Genomic DNA, 24,885 nt, shown 5'->3' with positions numbered 1-24,885 from the left:
TTGATTGGAGAATGTATGTTTTTACACTAATGCACAGGTTGCAACATCTAGAGAAAGGAGTGCTTGAATTGGTTCGAGAGGAAAGAACCAGAGAAATGCTAAGAGACTGAGCTCAAAGGAGAGAAGCTTAGTAAAGAAAATGTAGCAAGAAGGAGACTTGTTACTCTGGAGGTCATGTTGCAGCTCACAAAGGCAATTCCAGAAAGGATGTGGGTGGATTTGCAAAGGTAATGAAGGAATGTGGTAATACTTTCTAAGTGAAAGAAGAAGTGGTCAGAACCAAGTATTTCATGGTGATTGAAATACAAGAGGACAATTGTGTTCCTAGGATATGTAGAAGAGTTGAAGCCTAAAAGGAGCAAAGAGAAGTGATCAAAATAGGTTCCAAAGACAGAGAGCCAAGTGCTTGCCAAAAGACCAAGTACAAAAGAAAGCTTGGTGAGGTAAGTTTCGAACAAGGAGGACTTGTTGCTGCAGAGGCTTTAATGCAGATCATAGTAAGTGATTAAGGAGCTCATGAATATAGAGAAGAAGAAGATGGATACTGATAGTCATAGTATAGGTTCTGAGGAAGACCACAACAGAAGAAAGATGAAGAAAGAGGATGCCAAGGAAAATGGAAAGAGGATGAGCTAAGAGAAAATCGACAAGGAAATTGCAGAGTTAAAAGAACAACTCAATGCATTAAGGAGAATACGTGAGGAAATCCAGAGATTAGGGTGGGTCTTGAGGAAAAATCTAGTGAAATTTCATAAGTTGCAGAGAAGGCTACAACAGAGGCAAGTAACATGGCTGATGGAAAAACTCAGAGAAGTTGAGTTGGAAATGAAAATGGAAGTGTCCATTTGTGAAGAAGAACAGGGCGAGTTTCTAAGTGAGGATGAAGACTTGAATACAGAAACTTCAAGTGAGGCCAAAGGTTCACATGGTTTTAAACCTGATAATTTGTGTATATTTGCAGGTACAACATGTAAAGAAGGACAATTTGCCGATATTGTCATAAAGGAGGAAGAAGACAAGCACAGTCTAAATTATGTTATGGAAGAAGATGAGATAGATAGGGATCATATATTGTTGGGGAAGATATCAAGCAACCAAGTGATGGGCTTGAGGACATTGAAGAGGAGACCATCGAAGAATTTTTGAGTCATAAAGAGAACTTGGAACAATAAGGAGATATGATGGTTGAAAAATCATGTGGGACCACAAGGTCTTATGTTGTTAAGATTGATAGCTTGTTTGTGGATGCAGAACAAGTGCACAAGAATATTAATGCAGATGGTGAGACAAGGATAGCTCTTGGAGAAGGTAAACAACAAGAGATTAAAGAAAAACTTGAAGAAGAGACTATGTTAGTTGAAAATATAGTAAAGGATCATCAGTTCATAATGATGATAGGAATAATGGAAATAACCATGGAAGCTGTTGACATAGTCAGTAAAAAACAAGGACATCTACTGAAATATGTTAAGAAGGAAGAAACCTATGTAAAGGATTTAACCTTGGGAGAAAGGACATATGATGATTGGTCACTAACAAAGGAAGGTTTTGAAGAGGATGAGCAATCTTTTGAAGCTATCAAAAGTATGGAAAAGTATATTTCAGAAGATGAATACTCTGGAGTAAAGGATAAGGGAGAATATCTCTTGAATGTGAAAGATAGTGATTTATTGTAGCATAGAGAACTTAGTAATGAAACTGTTACAACACAGGGACAATTTCGCGTGAGAAAAAGAGATAAAGTTCAGTTTGAAGAACTGATATGTGAAACAACAATTGAAACTGTTGAGCCTTGTCATTTTCAAACTGACAATTCGTTTATAAATACAGGGACTCTAAGTGATGATGAAGTACTTGCGAAGTGTCACAGAGAAATTTCATTGCTGGAATATTTGCTAGGAAATTCAAAGTATGAAAATGTGATTGTAGAAGAAGGAGTTCACTACGGTGGACAAGAGTAGGAAGACATCATTAGAGCAGATGGTGTGGAGGAGAGACTAGTTGACAGTCTCATGAATGATTTGAAGAATTCAAAACAACATACTGATGTGCTGACATAGGAGAAAGAAACAGAGCAACAAACTAAATTGTTGCCAAAGGAAGATAAGGAACAAAAGCCTTATGTTTTTTATTTTAACAAGTGTTTTTTAGTGCAGGTCTAGTTGCAGATGCCGGAGGAAATTTGGCACAGATGAATAACTAAATAAAGATGAAAGAAGAAGATTATATGGAAGAATTCAATCCATGGAACATAGATGCTCAATTACTAGAGAGAATGTTGGAAAGTCATGATTCAATGCAAACATAAATAATCATGAAAGAGGGCAAGCATGAAAGGCATGCAGTAAGGTTAGGAGTCAAAGAAAAAGTTTGAGCAACAGCAAGAACAATGTCTATAATGGTAGCAAGAGAAAAATTAGAAGAAGAGTTAGTGGACAACAACAACAACCCGAAGCAAAGAGAAAGATGAAGAAGTAAGAGGCAGAATATGGACTAGTCCAAGGATGAACTAGAGACAAAGATTGAAGAATTATGGCAGTTTATGATAAAACAATCCATGTGGAGGAAATTGATAGCAGCAAGAAGGATGATCAATCAGAACCTGAACTTGATTGATAAGGAGAGGAATATGAAATAGAATACGGTAGACATACAACAACAACAAAGGTGCAACGCATCTAGGCAGCTACAAACTAAAGTTTGGGACCCTGGAGGTTTTCTATCAACTTATGAAGACACATGATCAGGAGATCATGAATATTTTCTACTTTGGGAGTCTGATTCAGGAGCTTCCAACACAAGAGAAAATCATTGTATTTTAGTAGACATAGGGGGATCATGTGCTTTAAGGAAGTTGGATTCGTAAGTGTTGAATTAATGTAATATTTAGGGTTTTGAGTGGGTAGGATAGGAATTAACTAGACAATGTGAGTATTTTGTAAATGCTCTCGAATGAAGGAAACCATGAGTGGTTAATAATGACAAGAGAGTTGGAAGTCAATTATAACTCTTAAGGTAGTCTCATGATTCGAGGAACTAGAGAGGATTCTTAGGGATTAACTGGAGTTAGAAATGGACATAGAGGACATTTAGGATTCAGTTCATTAGATTAAGGATTTGAACCAAAATTAGGTCAACAAAACCTTTCTGGTATAAATGTAAGCCTACGGGTAGAGTGTGGAAAGAGGCCACTGATAGTAGAAGATCAGGCCTGAGAGACAGAGAGTGTCATTCTGTAATTGTTGTTATATTTATAAAGGCAAAGGTTAATTTTGAACATGTATAAGTGTGTTTCAATTGTTGAATTATAGTGAATCAGAATTCTATAATAGTTGTATGTAGGCAGAACTCGGTGAATCACGTAGAGGAGAATGATTCAGAGGAATCATGGTGGGTCTTTGAATCCAGTTGAAGGATTAGAGTAAAGCTATGGAGAGACTACGATGTGAGAATTCGCAGAGGTAAAGCTCAGAGTGAGTTGAGCAGTGGAAGCGGAAGAATGAGACCATGAAGAAACCAAAAACCACAGGAAAACATTGAAGAAATAGTGAAGTCAAGAAAAGGGACGAACGAAGAAGTGAGGTGTCAGTACATAGGAACCGTTGGATCTCGAAGATCAACGGGCGAGGTTGTTAGATGATAAGTAGCCAAGATTAAATCATGTAGATTGGAATCCAGGAATGAATGGTGGAGGTTAAACAAAAGTGCTGGTGGAAGAGTAATCTAGAGGAGTCGTCACAGCCATCAATGTTTGAATATCTACGGTCCTCGAGCGCGAACAAGTCTGGACGTTAACCAAGAAGGAAGGCGGATTTATAAACAAAAGTGGGTTATTGGGTGTAGGAAAAGTGGTAAGTGGTATTAGTGGGTAATCACCTGATTCCACTTACTGACGAACACGTAGCAGCAAGGAGAGAGAGGGAAACTACTTTATCGGGCGGTTATTCCTTGTGCAAGTTGTGCCTCTGAAATCGTTGTGAACCGTCAGATCCATTGAGTGCAGATCCAGGGTGGAGGATTGTCGCGTAAGTTTGATTGATCGGGAATAGATATCAATCCTCAGATCATGGGGTTGAAATCTACGGTGGAGAGTGAACCTGATAAAGTTAGGCCTTGGTAACTGTGTGAAGGTGTGAATTGGTAGAAAGGTAAGTTTATGCTTATTTCTATTAAAAGGGGTATAATAGAAATAATGCATAGTTTTAGGTTTATGGGTTAAGTCTGCATTAACCAAAGTTAAGAGTGGGTATGGTTATTATACGAGGCTTAAATATTAAACAAGGTTAATAAGGTTGAATTAAGTTCCGCTTAAAGGTTAATGAAGCGAAATACTATGTGTAGCCAAATAACATGTTTCTGATAACGAAGTTAATGAAGAAGCCTTAAACCTTTATAGAATGAAGGTTTGACTAGGCATGGGAAATGATATTCCTCCGGCAAGACAAATTTGCTTAGGCATTTTACATGCATACTGTGGATGTAAGTGGGGGTAACCCTGTGTCACATAGGAAAAAATTTGGAAGATGGTTATAGAAGCTACAACATAGTGTAATAAGTCTTCAAACTAGTATATTAATTTCTACATTATTTATTTTCATAATTTTATCATTACCTTCTCAGATTCATTAGAGTCATAAGTATATTTTATTATTAAATTTTTTTGTTTTATGTAGGTATTAATTTTATTGCTTCTTAAGATCAAGTAAATAAACTAAAGGTAATAACTATATTCTGATTATGAATCTTATCATTCTCTAAAAGTTCACCTATGTCTTAAATTCATTTAGTATTAAAGGGAAGGGCGTATTGTCTTGTTTAATTTGAAAGTGTACAACATTGAACCCATACTTATTGTAATCATTTTTTAGAAGTGACAGAGACACCAATATGTATCGAGTTGGTTAAGCTTGGGCATTAACATTAAAATTTTATGTTTGATAAAGAACATTATTTAACTAGAAAGTTAAGGCATAGTCACTCTTCACTAATTGATGGTACAATATATAATTATATTATGGTACATTCTATGGATATCGCACACTTGAAAGAATCTATTACTTCCAAAGAGCTTATTTCTAAGTTTGATAAAATCATTATATTACATAATACAAAATTATTGGCTAACATAATTATTTTTTTCTTATAATTACACCATCTTAATATCCTTAAAATTTATCTTAATATCCTTAAAATTTTGTAAGTATAACTCTTGTAATTATAATATCTTAGTATTCTTAATATTCTGTAATTATATATAGATTATAAATTTATATATTTTATTAAACCAAGAAATAAATAAAAAAAACCACTCCGATGCGTTTTCTTTATCCGCTTTTAAAATTAATCTATCAAAAACCATTACAAAAACATATAGATAAAATAAGCATTTACATACTTATAAATATATCAAAAACCATTACAAAAACATATAGATAAAATAAGCATTTACATACTTATAAATATAAAAAATAAGAATAATGTATACACACTAACTATTTACATATAATACTTTTACAGTTAAATTTTTGATACTTAATTTTGCAAAAATAAATTTGAAAAAATAAAAAAATATTACTAAATACAATAATTACATCTTTCAGCATATTCTCTTATTCAAGGAAATATTATAAAAATAATATTTTTATTCATTTTAAAATTTAACTGGTCTTATCTTAATTTCATTTCCATAATTACTAAAAACAAAAAATTGAGCATAGTATTTGGAAAACATAAAAATAAAAACAATTCTCAAACCTAAATATTATGTCTGTAATTGGATGTTTCCCAACATCCTTAGTGATATAACACAATAAGAAACCGTTTCTTTAAATTTGACATAATAAGTTTATTTTTAACAATTGAATTTACTTGTATTGAAAGTGTTATTTACCTATTATTAATGTCTGTATATAATGAAATAGTTGTACACAGAAAATAAATTAAGTTAATTGTTATATATAGAGAGAGGGGTTATGAGTTCACATTAGGTGAAAAAAAAGTATTATATCTCAATCAAAGTTAATATTACTTTTTTTTTAAATTTTATTTTATTTTTATTATATATATATATATATATATATATATATATATATATATATTTTAAAGACATATTTTAATAAAAGTATATAATGCTTTTTTCCAATAATTTCTAATATTATATTTAAGATTTTTGTGATCCATAACATAAATATAAGTTTTTTGGATTAATATTTTAATTTTATTATTAATAATTATTGAGTAGATAGTATCTATTTAGTTTCAATATAATGCTCTAGAATATTCTTACTATTATTTATAGAAGAAAGGTTGAGATATATCTCCAAAGTAATTATGTTCTTTTGTCTTCACTTTAGTTAAATTGATTAATTGAAAAATGTAATATGAGCATGTGCCATGTGAACATGCATTAGATATTTTTGGGAATTTACTATTAGTAAACCATCTACATAGTATTTTAACAATGCCTATTTATTGAATATCCATAGTAAAGTGGAATGGATATCCATGGTTATTAATATTAGATATTTGTTAAAAATATATATGTTAAACTTATATCATAATTCTTTATAGAATTAATACTACTAGCCTATATCGAACTTAACTCTGAAGTCTAGAGGGATCCAATTTTTGGTGGTGCAAACTGCAAAATATGACAAGAGGATTGCACCTCAACATTGTTATTCTCTATTGGCACTTAATGAAATATTTAAGCTCACTAGTTTAAATAGTTTAAGTATCTAATTTTTGGTGGTACAAACTATAAAATTTGACCAAAGGTTTTCACCTCAAGAGATTTAATCTCGACACATAATACATCTAAAGATAAGATGGATTTAGGATGGTTTGAAACATATAAGCCTACTAGTTCTAAGAGTTTAGTTGAGGTTTCATTCCTAAACCATAAAACTAATAAACTCCACAGTTATGATATAAAACCCAATAAAAATATATACCTCTATCTTACCTATCGTTTGTTTAATATCATACAAAACAACCTAGGAAAACATAATCTTTGAAGGAAATGCAAAAAAGTGAGAAAGGACCGAATAAAAATATACACATCTATATTAACTATGGTTGGTTTAATATCATACAAAACAACATAGAAAAACATAATCCTTGAAGGCAATGCAATAAAGTGAGAAAGGTTATTTTTTCCAAGATTTAAGATTTAAGTTTGGTTGACATAAAAAATTTCATTACGATTAATGTCTGACATTCTCTAAGAGAACTTTTGAATAGGCTACATTAGAGAAGAATACCATGGGAAAAACCATGGGTTGGGAAAACCTAGAGTTGAGAAACCTACATCCATAAATTTACTATTTTATCTCAATTTTATTTTAATTATTAATTTATTTTGTTTCTTAATTTTTTTAAAATTTTAATTCCTTTTATGTAATTTATTAATTATAGAATAATGTCACGAGAAAAACCATGGGTTGTGAAATTTGTTGTTTTATCTCAATTTATTTTAATTATTAATTATTAATTAATTAATTATTTTTAATTTTTATTTGTTTATTTACTTAAGCATTATTTTTATGTAATTTGACCAAGCATGCTTATGGGACTTATATTTAAAAAATATTCACATATAAAATCTAATACCTACACATATAACATCTAACCATACACATCTCTGCCACAATAATTTATAATATTTTAAAAGAAAGCTATAATTTTGTCATTTCTTGTGATTTTTAAAATTTTGACAATGTGAGGTGTCTCATGGAACACACTTTGTGAAATCTATGGATGTTTACACTAATTTTATAATTTTGAGTATTCAAAGAACTATTTCCATTCAATATTTATAAATTTATATTGGTAGCATACTAACGTTTCAATGATTTATTACCATCCAAACATTCTATTTCCAACTTGTACTAAACCTTTGTAGTGTGGGATACCATGCTGGATTAGAGAGAAATTTCTTTATTATAAATTTTGAAAAAATATAAAGAATATGAAATAGCATTTACAAAATAATGTGGATTTTAAGTGCCACATTTATATATATATATATATATATATATATATATATATATATATATCAAATATAGCTATGTAGTGATGAATAACATAAATACTAAGATAAAACTTATTAAAAATTCATAATAATAAAAAAATAAAAAAAAAACTTTTAATGGTTAGAGCAATATTAAAAATTCATAATAAAAAAATAAAAAATAAACTTTTAATTGTTACAATAATTAGTTGGTAGAGTTAAATACAACTTTTTACTTGCAATCCAAACAAATATTATTAAAGTAGAAATACTAAAACATTTTCTACCTTACCTCAGGTACTTTTCTATTCATTCATTAACTCTATACACCATCACACCTACTTTTAAGTCAATGTTGCCCACTTAAAAGTTTCCAAACTTGAGAAACCTAGGAAATAATCAATAACATAATCGAGTTGCCACCTTTAATAGATATCTCATTTGATATTATATTGACAACCACTACATATTAACTTAAGCAGAAGTGAAAAATAAAATAACCACACTAAAACAGAAATATATATGGTAATTAAAACTATTTCAACGATACTCAAACAAACAACTTAACAGAAAATAATGTGTTCGAATTCACAAAAGCTAAGGAGGAACTACAAATTCCAAGGACCCGTGTGCCATAAAAAGCTTCCACACTTGTTTATGTTGGAGGATGTAAATCCTTCTTGGTTCCACTTATTACCATAAATTTTCTCTCCATGAAAACTCTAGACTGTTCACAGTTTTGACTCATGGAAGGCAATATTGTCCACGTGTCCTCTTCCACATTGTAAACTGTTGGAGTATGTTGACACTTAATCCTTGTGATCGGGTAAATATATGTAAACAAATAAATGAGAAATATGAACAATAATCGGGAGATGAACTGAACAGTCTCTCCCTCATGTATATAATAGACCTACCTGATGGAATAATATACACGAATCAATTTTTGCTTAATGGAGTTACTGCCTGGCCTGACATGGTATCAGATCCAACTCCTTTTTTTAACCTTTATGTCTTTGTAACTCCCTAGTCTGCTCCTCTGCTCTCCATATAATTTAGTGACTGTTTACCTGCACTCTCTGTCAGACATTACCTGCACTCTGTTTGCCATATTCCTTTACCTGCTTTCTCTGTCTGACATTACCTGTGCTCTGTCTGCCATATTCTTTCACTCAGAGATAATCTGCGTATGGCTCCAATGACCATGGCCAGTGGTTGTTCCTACCATAAGAGCTGACATTCGAACTGTTGCCTTCTTTTCTGCTGAGAATGAGGTAATGAGCTTTTAACACTCGACTGTGCGTCCGACCTCCATATCTAGAGTTTCAGGTTGAATGCATTGAATGATGGCGACTCTTTTGAAAGTTAGTGACTCCTCTACTTTGATAGTCGGCCCTCCATCAATGGTTGAGAGCAGCGGTGCATGCTTGAAGTAGTCTTGGAGGGTTTCCACCGTCATTCAACACCAGGCACAATGCTTGACGTCCATACCACATTGGAGGGTGGCACAGAAGAATGGTATTGTAGCGGAATGGCCTGACCTGAATTTGTGGTGGAATCAATGCATTTAATTCCATTGGAGAGGCATGAGAATTGCGACCGTATGATGGCTCTGCGTTAAATATTTTTTGAAGACTCTGTTTTATAATTGTGGTGGCGTTTTGCTTGCATAAAATTGTATGAGCTGATTGTGCAGGAGCCGTTACCATATCACAGGTAATAGCGCTATGTGTTAACCACTGGTACTATACGGTCAATACATTCTTTCTTTGCCTTTAATACCACCGCTGTCCATATAAGTAACGTTGTCCATATGTATTGTTTGAACGTTGCCATACCTCTGCTCCCATATGCAGCCATATGTATTGTTTGAATGTTTCCATACCTCTGCTCCACATATGTATTTTTTGAACGGTTCCATACAACGCTCACTCCCCTCCATACTCTGCGTAAAATGATGGTAACTGGACCTCCTCTACAGTCAAAGCCACTGTGATATAACCTCTCACATATAACCCACATCTTGGCTGGTTTCTAAGTCTCTTTACATTTAGACTAGTTGATTTTGGCCGATTTAGTACGTTGCACGAGTTTTCTAGCTCGAGGTTATGTGGTTCTATGAAGCTTTGTGTTGTGAGTGATATAATCTCCATCATAAGGTTACCAATTCCTATATATAAGAGTGCAATTTTTTTACATTTTTTACACCAGAGTTGCATTATTTCTCCACAAGTATAATTTTATACATTGACAACAGAAGTATTTTTCTATCAGCAAAAGTAATTTTTTTACAAAATGCATTCAATCATATCCATGGTGGGAATAGTTCTCACTAGCAAGGAGAACTATCTTGAATGGTCCTGGATGATAAAACACACCCTCATTTTCAATGAGTTGTGGAATGGAGTGTGTGTCAAAGAAGGAGACAATGACCCAGTACAGCCTACCTCAGATAAAGAGCTTGTCATTTGGGAAAACAAGAACAACAAATCTTATGCATTACTTGCAGCATCTGTAAATGAAGAGGTGAGTCGGCATATTTCATCATATTCAACTACCTTTGAAGCCTTACAAAAGGTGAAAGAACTCTATGACTCACATTCTGCACTTGAAGTTGTTCAACTCATGATTAAACTCTTCACTCTTGAACTGTAAAATAATGATCCTCTTGCTTTTGCATCTGAAGTAAAGTCTATAATGCATGATATCAAATCCACTAAGGTTGAATTGGATATTCCTCTTATTGCTTTTCTCAAGGAACTTTATCCTACTTACTCCAATTATCTTGAGTCATTGCAAGAAAATGGAAATCTCAAAGATATAACCTTTGACTCTCTTGTGAAAACGTTTGCTGAAAGAGAGGAAGCTTTTGGAAAGAAGACAGCCCCCGAATCTTCTAAAGAGATTGTGTGCCTTGCTCATAAAGAAAAGCATCCCGCTCAAGATTCTACAAGAGGAAGAGGTGGACGAAGAGGAAGAGGAAGATATTTCAGAGGCAGGGGGGCAGACATTCTCAAGGAGAAAAGGCAGATTTGCACTGTGTTCGTTGCAAAAGAAATGGATCACATGATGCCCCTACATGCAAGCTACCATGGGACAAAATTGAGCAGAAAAGAAACCAACAGAAAGGTAAAACTGATGATACAGACAAAGGTAAAGCACCTAAATCTGCTCATTATGTTGTGGCACAATGTAATATTGGAGTAAATGAATATTTATTTAATGCTTCACTTGCTTCTTGGAAAAATGATTGGTTGCTTGATTCAGGAGCAACCTACCACATGAATCATAAAAAAGAATTTTTTGAAGATTTCACTGACAATGTTGATGGAGCAGTATACTTTGCAGATCAATCAAAAATCAAGCCATCAGGGCTTGGCACAATCAGGATTAAACTACCTGGTCTTCCAGACTTTCTTCTGGATCATGTTTTATATCTCCCACAGCTCAAGAGAAGCTTGTTGTCCTTGGTCCACATGCACCAACAAGGTCACTCCATTCATATGTTTGATGGAAAGCTTGAGGTAAAAAAAGCATCTAACCACTCACTTGTCATGAGGGGAATAGAAGAAGAAAGGCTTCTCAAACTGCAAGGAATCTCTTCTCATGCACAACATTTCTCATACAATTCTCATCATGAAGAAGGCACACTTCCATCAAGTTTATTATAGCATGCTAGATTTGGACATTTGAACTATGACAGTCTCCGCTTATTGAAGAAAAATGGTGTTGCTGGTTTTCCTACAATTCCTAGAAACTTAAGCAATGTGATGATTGCATTCTAGGAAAGCATAGAAAACAGTCTGTTCATGATTCACATTCAAGATCACATAGGAAACTTGAACTTATTCATTCATATTTATGTGGTCCAATGCCCGTTCCTTCTGCAAATGGAAATAAATATATCATGACATTTATTGATTTCTACACCAGAATGTGTTGGGTTTATTTGTTGAAGAACAAATCTAATGCTTTTCAAACATTCAATAATTTTCATAAATGGATTGAAAATGATGCACAATCTCATATTGGGTCTATTCGCACTGATAATGGAAAAGAATACACATCAAATGAATTTGAAAACTATCTTTGCAAACATGGGATCAAACATCAAACAATTGTGCCTTATAATCCCCATCAGAATGGCGTAGTTGAAAGAATGAATAGGACAATCTTAAATATGGTACGATCCATGCTCTTCTTCAAAAATGTAAAGATAATGTTTTGGGCTGATGCTATTCTATGTGCTACATATATAAAGAATATATGTCCATCTAATGCTATAAGAAAGAAGACTCCATATGAAATGTGGTATGGACATGTTCCTTCAGTAAAGCATCTCAGTGTCTTTTGTTCCACTTGCTATGCTTTGATACCAAAGGTACATAGAAACAAACTTGGTGCTAGAAGTCGTAAGTGTATCTTCCTGGGGTATTCAAACACCTCCAAAGCATACCGCCTCTATGATGAAGTAAATAAGAAATTTGTTGTATCTCGAGATGTAATTTTCCTTGAATCATCCAAAACTGACAATGTTATTGAGCGGCAACTTGATCGCTTGGATAGATTTGCAAAATAAAAATCAATTCAAGAATTTGATAATCAGATTCCACATCTTGAAGGGGGGATTCCTATACTAGATCAACATGTGTAATATTCTTCTAAATAACACTCTCCCCCACATGAAACTCCAACAATGGATGATGCTTTAAGTGATGTAATTGATGGAAGTGGGAGACTCAATCTTCATTCAGTCCCAACTCAATGGACGGAGCAGCCTGGACCATCTAAAAAAGGTCCCCCAAAGTGGGTGACAAAGACACTTGAAAGTGTTCATCTTGATGAAATTTGAAAGACAGGAAATAGAAATTCAAACCGGCAAAATGGAGGTGATGTAGATGACTCTAATTCACCTATTGATATGGATGTCTCTTATGATTGTGAATTGAACTTGTCTACAGATTTTGAACCAACTTCCTTCAAAGAAGCTCCTTCTCATGATGAATGGAAAGAAGCGATGCAAAAGGAGTATGATGCCCACATAAAGAACGACACTTGGAGGCTCGTTAATCCTCCATTAGGAACCGAACCAATTGCTTGCAAGTGGGTCTACAAGAACAAGTATAAAGCTGATGGGTCACTTGACAAGCACAAAGCTCGTCTTGTGGCAAAAGGTTTTGCACAGAAGGAAGGGGTTGATTATGAGGAAACTTTTGCCCCCACAGCAAAATGGGCTACCATCGGGACACTCTTTACACTAGCAGCATAGAATGATTGGAAAGTCCATCAAATGGATGTAAAAACTACTTTCTTGAATGGAGATCTAAAAGAGAATGTTTTTATGTCCCAGCCTGGAGGATTTTTTGTGAAAGGACATGAACATAAAGTATGCAAACTTGTGAAGTCCTTGTATGGCCCCAAACAAGCACCGCGAGCCTGGTATGAAACACTGACTAAGCATCTTCTGAAACTCAATTTCAAACATTTTGATCTTGATAATGCAACTTTATTTGTCAAGAAAGTTGGAAAAACAGTTGTATATCTTGTGGTATATGTAGACGATATTTTGATGACAGGGAACAATGAAAGCTACATTTCATCCATAAAGAAGGAATTGGGGAAAAATTTTGAAATGACTGATTTGGGCTATGTTCATTACTATCTTGGCATTGAAGTGACCCAACATCCAAAGTCCATATTTCTTTCTCAAAAGAAATACATTGGAGATTTGTTGAACACGTTTGGCATGATAGAGTGCAATCCTCTTACTACTCCAATGGAACAAATCTTAAAGCTCACATCTATTGAAGGAAAAGAATTTGAGGATGCAACAAAGTATAGACAACTTGTAGGAAGTCTCAACTAGCTAACTACTACCAGACCAGACATTTCGTTTGCTGTTGGAATCCTCTCCAGGTTTATGAAAAAAGCCTTGTGAGGGACATTGGTTTGCTGCAATTTTTTTTTAAGGTGCTTGAAAGGAACTCAAGACTTTGGAATCAAGTACACACAGGTGGATGACTTCAGCTTGATAGGATACTCTAATTCAAACTTCGATGGAGACAAAGAAACTGGGGTATCAACTTTAGGATATGCTATGAGTCTTGGATCGGGAGCTGTCTCCTCGAGATCACACAAACAATCAGTTCCAACAGATTCCACAACAGAAGCAGAATACGTGCTAGCAGCTGAAGCAACAAAAGAAATTTTGTGGCTCAGGAAAATTCTTGAAGATTTGCAGGTAAAACAAGTACAACAAACTCCACTCATGATTTTCAATACCTCTGCAATATAGTTGGCCAAGAACCCAAAGTTCCATGATCAAACGAACCACATCAATACTAAATATTATCTTATTCGACATCATGTTGAGGCCAAAAAAATCCATCTCTGTCATTGTTCCATAAATGAGAAAATTACAGACATCTTCACCAAAGCACTTGGAAGAAAAAAGCTTGAACGATTTAGAATGATGCTTGGACTCACCAACATCCCTTTAGATTAAGGGGGGAATGTTGACACCTATTCCTTGTGATTGGATAAATATATTTAAATAAATAAATGAGAAATATGAACAGTCATTGGGAGATGAACTGAATAGCCTCTCCCTCATGTATATAATAGACCTACCTGATGGAATAAAATACAGGAATAAGTTTTTGCTTAATGGAGTTACTGCCTGGCCTGACAGAGTAGCCATAGTGTTTCCATACTCATCATTTCCTTTAGCTACCAAGATAAGTCCTAGGAAAAAAATAATCGAACACACAAACGTTGGCTCCACAATGCTCTTTGCTGTGTTGAAAAGCTTTTAGTCTGCTTTTGGACGTTGTTATTGCAGACCTTTCCTCTTGTATCATTTCTGAAGTGTTCGAGGCCTCCCATTACTATTTTGTCAATCAGATAATTGTCATTCCTTGGTGGATCAAAGACTAATTGAAAAAACTGGTTGGTGTCACATGCGAACCTATCGCAAAAGTGGTCTTCTAGGGAAGGAATTGCAGCCCTGCATGAAAACCAATGATCAATCAATGCAACAACAACATTTCGACCATGCATCAAAACCAACAACAACATAATAGCTATACTATTGCAGAAATTCCGTATATATTTAGAAAAATTTGAATTCTAAAAACCAAGAGTGTAATCGTCCAATAACACCCATAAGAAGCACACCAGGAAGCTAATACTATTAATATTATATGTACAATAAAACATTAAGCTAGAATATTATTAACATTATATGTAAAATAAAACATTAAACTATAATATTAGTTAAAATTTTAATTACAAAAAATAAAAAAAAAAATTAACATTTAGATACTTTCATGGGTAATGATAATTATAAAATAAAAGGAAAATTAAGATTTAGATATTTTCACGAGTAAAAAAGATGTTGATCAATATTATAAGGTAAGAAATTGAAATATATTATTATAAATTTGATTACAAATGTTATAAATAAGGTACTTGCAATTTATGTATTACAAATAGAAGTTTTATGAATAAAAATTGTGAAAAAAAAAAGAGAAAAAGTTGTAGGAAGGATGATCTCTCTTTAATCTTATTTAAGAAATGATGTAGAAGATATTTTTTCTTAATATTAAAGTTATTAATAATATTATCACAACTAATTCTAATATTACAATAACATTGAAAATAAGAAAAATATTCAATTTATTATAAAGACATTTTTCAAGATGAAAATTATCTTTAGTTCATTGTTAATTATATTTATATATATTAATTATTTTCTTATAAATTTTAAGATGAAAGGGAGAGGTGAAGAAGGTCTAAAACACTATGGTATGATAAAATTTGTAAAGATTGTTATTCCAGGAAGGTTCAAGAGGAAATGCATTTTCTATTGGAATATTAGAAAACCTAATTCATTTGCTTTATTGGAAAAAAAACAATTATTTTTTATTTTTATGTTTAAGAATATGGAGAATGATTAGCATTGCAAATAGTTTAAAGGTGATTCTTAATAAACCAATAACCGTAATCGGAAATTTTAAGACTAGCACAACCACATTAATATAATAATGTGGTTTATATAGAGAAGAATTAATTTGTATATATTATTGATAAATATATAACAATAAAAATAATAATACAAGAAAATTATTGCAATAAAAATATTATTATTATCATTATAATTTAAAAAATATTGCAATAAATAATAATAATTATTTAATATTAAATGTAATTTATTATTATTTACTTTTAAATTCTGTAATATAAATTAATTATTCAATAATAATAATAATAAACTCAAAGAATTGATATTATACATCCAAGGGAAAAATAAACCCAAAGGGTTTATACTAAAACCCTGAGGGATAATGAACCCAAGGGAATAAATTTATAAACCCTAAAATAAATCATCTTCACCATAGTTGATGATGGTTGATTTTCATATTGAGACAGTCAATAACATAATCACAACTAATTATATTATTACAATAACATTAAAGTTATTAATAATATTATCACAACTAATTCTAATATTACAATAACATGAAAATAAGAAAAATATTCAATTTATTATAAAAGCATTTTTCACTCAGATAAAGATCAAAATTATCTTTATTTCATTGTTAATTTTATTAATTAATAAATTATATATATATATTCCTTATAAATTTTACAAGGGAAAGGTGAAGAAGGTCTAAAACACTATGGTATGATAAAATTTGTAAAGTTTGTTATTCCAAGAAGGTCCAAGAGGAAATGCATTTTCTATTGGAATATTAGACCTCAAGGAAACCTAAATCATTTGCTTTGTCGGAGAGAAAAGATTAAGTTTTTTTTCTTATTTTTACGAGTATGGAGAATCATTAGGATTGCAAATATTTTAAGGGTGAGTCCTAGTAAGTCAATAGTAAGGAAATTTTAAGACTAGCATAACTATATTAATATATTAATATGGTTTATATAGCCGAAGACTTAATTTGTATCTATCATGGATAAATATATAACAATAAAAATAATAATAAAAAAACTATTGCAATAAAAATATTATTATTATTATCATTATACTGAAGAAAATATTGCAATAAATAATAATTATTATTTAATATTAAATGTAATTTATTATTATTTACTTTTCAATTACGTAATATAAAGTAATTATTCAATAATAATAATGTTAAATAATAGGAGTATGAATCCATGATTAATAAACCCAAGGAATTGACTTTATACACCCAAGGGAATAATAAACCCAAAGGATTTTTACTAAAACCCCAAGGGATAATGAACCCAAGGGAAATATTATAAACCCTAAAATAAATCATGTTGACCATGGTTGAAGATGATTGATTTTCATATCGTGACAATCATTGTCACAATGCGACATTGGACTATGGTTTTCCATGGTTAACCAAGATTGATTTTCATATCAACACATTCTTTATCACAATGCGACATTGGACCATGGTTCAATAAGGTTCATTTTAATATTCAGACAATCTTTGTGACAATGCAAATTTGGACCATGGTTGGCCATGATTGATATTATAAACCCTAGTGAATAATATTAAACCCAAGGGAATAACATAAACCCAATGTATATAAACCCTAGGACAAAAATTATAAACCCTTAAATAAAAATCATTGACCATGATTAATTTCCATATTGAAACAATATGTGTCGCAATGCGACATTGTACCATGACTGACTATGGGTCAACGCTTAAGTTAATAAAACCACGAGATTTATATTATAAACCCACTGAAATTATAAACCCAAGCGATTAAAATGATCTTGATCCTCTACTTCCTTAGTATCGCAAAAATTGAAAAGATTCAATTGTTTATTATGCCCACTTTCACTATGAATCACATGAACTTTCATCTATTTTAATTTTCTTTAATTTTCCACTTCTTCATGGAACCATAGTTTTTCTTTAAATATAACTATTATAATGCTTCGGATTTAAACATAAACCATATTTTGAGTAGGCCCCTTCTAAACACTTCATCTCCTCACTTTCACTATTGTGACGCCCTAGAGTCAAGCACACCAATAAATGAAATAACTTAGTTGAAGGAGATTTGATCCACGAAAATTCATATTCGTCATTCAAATTAATTGCCATTGAATTTATGTTCATGATTTTATCTCTTCCAAAGTACTTCACGTGAATATCAGCGAGAATTTACTACAATCTCTTCATTGAAATTCTTCTTCTGAGTATCACCACTATCCAGAAATGCATTACTGTAAGGAGTTTAAGATATGAAGGAATAATCATTTATATATTACAAAAAAAGGCTGAGACTCTCAAGAGTTATATCATTCTGCCTTGATGCTCTGTATGTGATCGGCAACATATAAATGTAGTTAGTTTTAGGACAACGTGCCTGGAAGCCATGGGGTATCACTGTAATGACGAGCCAAGAAGGAAGCTAGTTGACTAGTCATGACTCAAGCTGAGTGAAAGTCTAAATTTATCATTGACTAACTGACTGAGGAGTGCCTTTCTCCACCTTTAATCATGAAGGCTAATGATTCTATAAAACCTAAACATGGAAATATTTAGTCTTCACATCTGTAAAACCTAAACATGGAAAACATTTAGTCTTTGCATCAATTCTTTTATCACTCTTAGTCAAGTTGTCTCTATAATTGAATTGATGAAGAGGCCAATGTAAATGAGTTAGGGGATTTTTCACTATAGTTCTATCATATATTTTAACTGCGAAGTTCCCAACGAAAATGAGTTGTGGGCCTTTTCGCTGTAGTCCAGTCTCTGACCATAGGTAACTCTAGCAAAGTTGATATGAAATATTTGCCCGATGAGTCAAAAGCTAACTACAATGTTGTTTGTTAAAAATAATTATGCTTGTCAAATTCACCAACGCACCACCATGGCCTCACCGTCTTCACCTTTGCACAGTATCACTACCATGACCTACTCATATTCGAAAGTGCACCATCACCAGGACGTGTTCAACTTTCAAGGAGTCATCACTGTCATAACCATATCAATCTCAAGGGACAAAATCGACTTAGTTTTTGTTGGGTATTTTTGCAATGGGGAAAATACCAAAACCACACAAGCAAATACCACAGAGCCAATGCTCTGTTTTCTTTGTTCCAGGATCTTTGCACAGGGAAGCTTTAAATAAAATTACTCAGAACAGAGTATTACACAGCCATAAAACATATTTCTATTGCTTAAAATATAAAGCCTCATACAAACATTCATCCTCTTTGCTGAGAGGAATTCACCAAAAACAATATTAAACAAAAACTCTGTTTTCACCCTGAGAAATTACTGAGCTGGGTTTACTGCTGTAAATCCCCTTTTACATTCACTGCAGTGAAAAACACTTTACTGCTGTAAAATAAAATTTACATATGCATACAAATGCGCTCCACCATTTTCCTTATGCACTTCTGTGCAAAACCACACATGGTTTTTCTTACACCTCTGTTTCACAAAAATGCCACACAAAACATTACAACCCTGTTCTTGTCTTTTTACACACTGCTGTGTGTTTCACCTTTTACTGCCCCATCATTTTACAATGCTCCACAAAAAGATTCAACCCACGAGCTCTTTTCATTTGGCTCACACTATTCTCTTTCGCTGTTGCGCTCTTACATATCTCCCATGTGTAACTAAAACAATACAGAGCACATTTTCTTTTTACTGCTCCATCGTTCCATTTACAATGGTCAATTCCATAAAAAAATTACACACGGGCCCCCTGTTCTTTTCTACACACTGCAGTGTGTTTCATTGCAGATTCCATTAACAAAAAAAAAACAACGAGCATATATTTCATGGCTCGTAATATAAAAAATATAACACACAGAACTCTATACTATCGTGGGTTTTTTTTAATACATATGATCACCTACAAAATAAATGCACGCCGTATATAAAACTTAAAACCATTACCTACACCTATGACAATTTATTAATAACAGGTATGGTCAACCCAAAACTTGACTTTTACTTCACGCAACAAGTTTGATTTGATGCAGGCGGGGAGCAGCTTCATTGATGAACGGCGGAGGACGGTCAGGCTGATCGGACGGCGGTGGTTGATATCGGAAGGCAGCTTACCTGTCTGAGCTTTACCTCCCGATATGTCAGAGATGCTAACGTCAGGCGAGAGCCACGTGCCTGCACCAAAACGCATCGGAGGTCGATATACGGAAACTGCTTTTCATTTGATAGCGGTGCGATATCCCTTGGCGGTTTTATGCTTCCGTTCGGTGGTTTTGGCCTGCGTACGTAGGCAGCGTTGAAATTAGATTTCAACACTCCCCTTTAATTTCAACTGCTGGGCTTTCAATCTTACCCAAGCACTTCCTCACATGGAGGGATTCACTAACTGCTGTTACAAGAATATCTTCCTCACATAGAGGGGTTCACCAATCTTCCTCGCATAGAGGGATTCACCAACTGCTTCTGCTGCAGTTCATAAACAAACAAAGTTGTCTTCCTCTTAATAGAGGGATTCACCTGAAACTGTGCTTAAGAGCACCTTCCTCATGACAGAGGGATTCACCATGTGACTGTGCTTAAGAGCACCTTCCTCATGACAGAGGGATCTACCAAACTATGCTAGAGAGCATCTTCCTCTGAACAGAGGGATTCACCAATGACTATGCTGAAAAGCATCATCCTCTTGATAGAGGGATTCACTAATGACAATGTGCTGAAAAGCACCTTCCTCGTTAACAGAGGGATTACAAACAGACACTGCTTTACATGCAGTTCCAAAATAAACAATCATTGCACTGCTGTGTGTGCAAACTCATTACAATGTTCTTTTATGCTGGTGCATATTCTCTGCTGCACTGTTGTGCCATCTTCTTTACTGTGTCTACCCCACACTGCTGTGTCTACACTTGTTGTTGTGTTGCTGCACTTCTCTTACATTTCTTTGCAAACTCTGCATTGTTGTGCCTTCCCTTTCTCACATTCACACTGTTGTGTGAGAATTCTTTACTTGCGCACTTATGCATGCTTCCCTTCTTCTCAACGGGAAAACTTTTCTTCACGCTGCTGCGTGCTCCCCTTCACTCATTACAATCATACTTCTGGTGTGTCTCACTTGCATTTCAGATGCAACCAACACACTCACTGCACTTACATTTACTGCTGTAAAGAAAAAAAATTTCTTTTACATGTGCTGCTGTCCATTACCTTTCATTTCTTCAACAAAACTTCATGCTGCTGCATTTTCTTATTTGCATTGCTGTGTGCTTCTCCTTCTTGTCATCATGTTGCTGTCCATAACTTGCTGTTGTGTTGCTACTGCAATTTGCACTGCTGTGTGCACACACACTTGGCACTTCATTCTCCACAAAAAAATAACACAGGCTGCTGCCTTTTCTCATGCACCCTTGCTTCACACAATCTTAGTCTTCATTTTTTTTACACAATACACTACTGTGTAATTCCTTTGGCTTTCTGCTGCCACACATTTTCATACATCCAGTGTGCATTAAAAATCTGTTGTCCCTATTTTTCTTTATGCATTTCTTTGCATGCTGCATTGCATATGAAGAAAAACATTACATTTTTCACTGCTGTGTATTATACTCACTCTGCTGTGAGTATGTTCTCTCACTTTACATAAAAGGAAAACTACATTCCATTGCTATGCATTTCAATGCATGTGCACCACAAAAAAATTTCCAAACTGCTGTTTTGTGTTCTATCTTCCCACTGTTGTGAGGGTCTCCATGCTTTGCATGCTTTTCTTATTGCGCTGCTGCACTTTACATTTGAGCGCTGCCCCTTTTCTTCTTTATGCATTTCTGTGCATATTGCATAAACACAAAGCAAAAACATTGCTGATTTCATCACTGCTGCATATTACCTTTTAGAGGGATTAACAAAGATTTCATTTGCAACTGCTGTGCTGCAATACATCCTCCATCAACAAATGACTGTTAATACAGTTCAGCAAACAAAAATTACAAGCTCCCCTTTAATGTATGCTTGTCTTCTTTTGGCAAGTTTTCTCAAAACAAACTTAGATCAGCTGCGTTGCTTAAGGGGCTTTCACACTGTATTTCTTTTCTTCTCCATACTTGTGTAACTTTCTTCTTTTGCATGGGTCTAGCTTGTGTAAGAGCCCATGTCAAGTTACAGTCACGTGCCATATGCCCAATGTTATGACACTTAAAACATTCAACATTTTTCATGAATGACATTTCATGATTTCTTCTAAAATTGTCTCTTGGAGGTTTTCGGAGACCACAACATTTATCTTTATGAAATGCTCTACAGTCTTTTGCCATATGACCAAAGTTTGAGCAAGCATAACAATAACCATAAAATGAACTTTGGTACCTGGGAGATGGAGGTTTTCTTGATGCACTTTTGAAGCCTTTCTGCCTTGAGATCCTTTGATGATCACCATTGCCTCTTGCCTCTTTGACATCAGCTACATTTCTTCTTGGAGCTGGATTTCTTATATTGCTGCCTTCATTTTTCTCCTTGCCTTTGCTGGAACTAGGAGCATCACAACTTCTTTCTGGCTTCTTCACATCTCCTTTGCTTAGAGCATCCTCATCCTTGTTTGAGGGTTCACCTACATACCCAAGTCCTGATTTATCAAATGGAGATCTGTGATAGCTGAGCATGTCATCCAAAGCTTGAGAGCTCTTCATCATTTTGTTCATCCCTTCAACCTTCTTCCTGAAGAGGACAATCTCTTCTTCCAATCTTTCACATTCATTATTTTTCTTTGCTAGTTGTCCCTCAGTTTCTTCCTTGCTACGAGTAGCTTCAGCTGCTACTATTTTGAAGGAGATAATATCAGACTTCATTTTGGAGATTTCTTCATCTTTTGCTTGACTGCTCTTCATTTTCTTTTCAGCTCCTTGTGCCTGCTTCCTGGCTTCTTGTAGTTCGGACTTAAGGGAGGAGACCTCTTCCTTGTACTGTCCAATCTCTTCTACAAGCTTGTTCACTCTCTTGTGTCTTTGTTCAAGTTGACTTGTCAAGGCATCTGCCTGCTTCTTTGCTTCATTCAGCTGATTTGTCATGGATATGACTTCTTCATGATGTTTCTTCTTGCATTGGTCAAGCTCCTTCTTCATCTTGGTAAGCTCTTCATCTCTTTCTTTTACTTGAAGCTTGATGAGGTCAAGCCTCTCATTTTCAACTTCTATGATGGGTTCAGAATTTTGTTCTTCACTGATGGTCATGGTCAGTGCTCCCTTTGCATGAAGGTCATGCAGTCTGTCCCATATCTCCTTTGCTGATGTATATTTTCCTAGATTCCTCTTCACTGAATCAGGGAGACCATCCAAGATTGTCTTTGCTGCTTGTGCATCATACTCCATGGATTCTTTATCCTTCTGGCTGTCATCAATCACTGACTCCCAGACTTCAATCCCCTCAGACATTAGGAAAGCCCTCATCATTATTTCCCATACATCAAAGTTTCCATCAAACTTTGGAACCTCAAATATAATGCTTTCAAATAGATTGCCTTCTAGTTTAGTAGAGGAGGGAGACACATTTTTAGTAGGCTTGGAGGCTCTCTTCTTTGACCTTGCCATTCTTAACTATACTCCAAAATACTTGACTGTGTTTTTAAAATGACTTACTGTTTCTTCAACAATAACTTAAAAACTTGAGAAATACCTGAATCCCTTTGGCTGAATCTTCACACTGCTGGAGAAGTTTTACTGCTGCTGCAACAAGAGTCTTTCCTTCAGCTTCTTTGACACTTTTAAAGAGCCTGAACCAGCTCTGTCACCATCAAAGAGCCTGGACTAGCTCTGATACCACTGTTGGGTATTTTTGCAATGGGGAAAATACCAAAACCACACAAGCAAATACCACAGAGCCAATGCTCTGTTTTCTTTGTTCCAGGATCTTTGCACAGGGAAGCTTTAAATAAAATTACTCAGAACAGAGTATTACACAGCCATAAAACATATTTCTATTGCTTAAAATATAAAGCCTCATACAAACATTCATCCTCTTTGCTGAGAGGAATTCACCAAAAACAATATTAAACAAAAACTCTGTTTTCACCCTGAGAAATTACTGAGCTGGGTTTACTGCTGTAAATCCCCTTTTACATTCACTGCAGTGAAAAACACTTTACTGCTGTAAAATAAAATTTACATATGCATACAAATGCGCTCCACCATTTTCCTTATGCACTTCTGTGCAAAACCACACATGGTTTTTCTTACACCTCTGTTTCACAAAAATGCCACACAAAACATTACAACCCCGTTCTTGTCTTTTTTACACACTGCTGTGTGTTTCACCTTTTACTGCCCCATCATTTTACAATGCTCCACAAAAAGATTCAACCCATGAGCTCTTTTCATTTGGCTCACACTATTCTTTTTCGCTGTTGCGCTCTTACATATCTCCCATGTGTAACTAAAACAATACAGAGCACATTTTCTTTTTACTGCTCCATCGTTCCATTTACAATGGTCAATTCCATAAAAAAATTACACACGGCCCCCTGTTCTTTTCTACACACTGCAGTGTGTTTCATTGCAGATTCCATTAACAAAAAAAAACAACGAGCATATATTTCATGGCTCGTAATATAAAAAATATAACACACTTAACTCTATACTATCGTGGTTTTTTTTTAAATACATATGATCACCTACAAAATAAATGCACGCCGTATATAAAACTTAAAACCATCACCTACACCTATGACAATTTATTAATAACAGGTATGGTCAACCCAAAACTTGACTTTTACTTCACGCAACAAGTTTGATTTGATGCAGGCGGGGAGCAGCTTCATTGATGAACGGCGGAGGACGGTCAGGCTGATCGGACGGCGGTGGTTGATATCGGAAGGCCTTACCTGTCTGAGCTTTACCTCCCGATATGTCAGAGATGCTAACG

This window comes from Pinus tabuliformis, chromosome 3_2 (assembly GCF_031772625.1).
Source record: "Pinus tabuliformis cultivar Carrire ecotype Pingquan chromosome 3_2, CPIR1, whole genome shotgun sequence".
In the NCBI taxonomy this organism is placed as follows: Eukaryota; Viridiplantae; Streptophyta; class Pinopsida; order Pinales; family Pinaceae; genus Pinus; species Pinus tabuliformis.
This window is presented reverse-complemented; position numbering follows the sequence as displayed.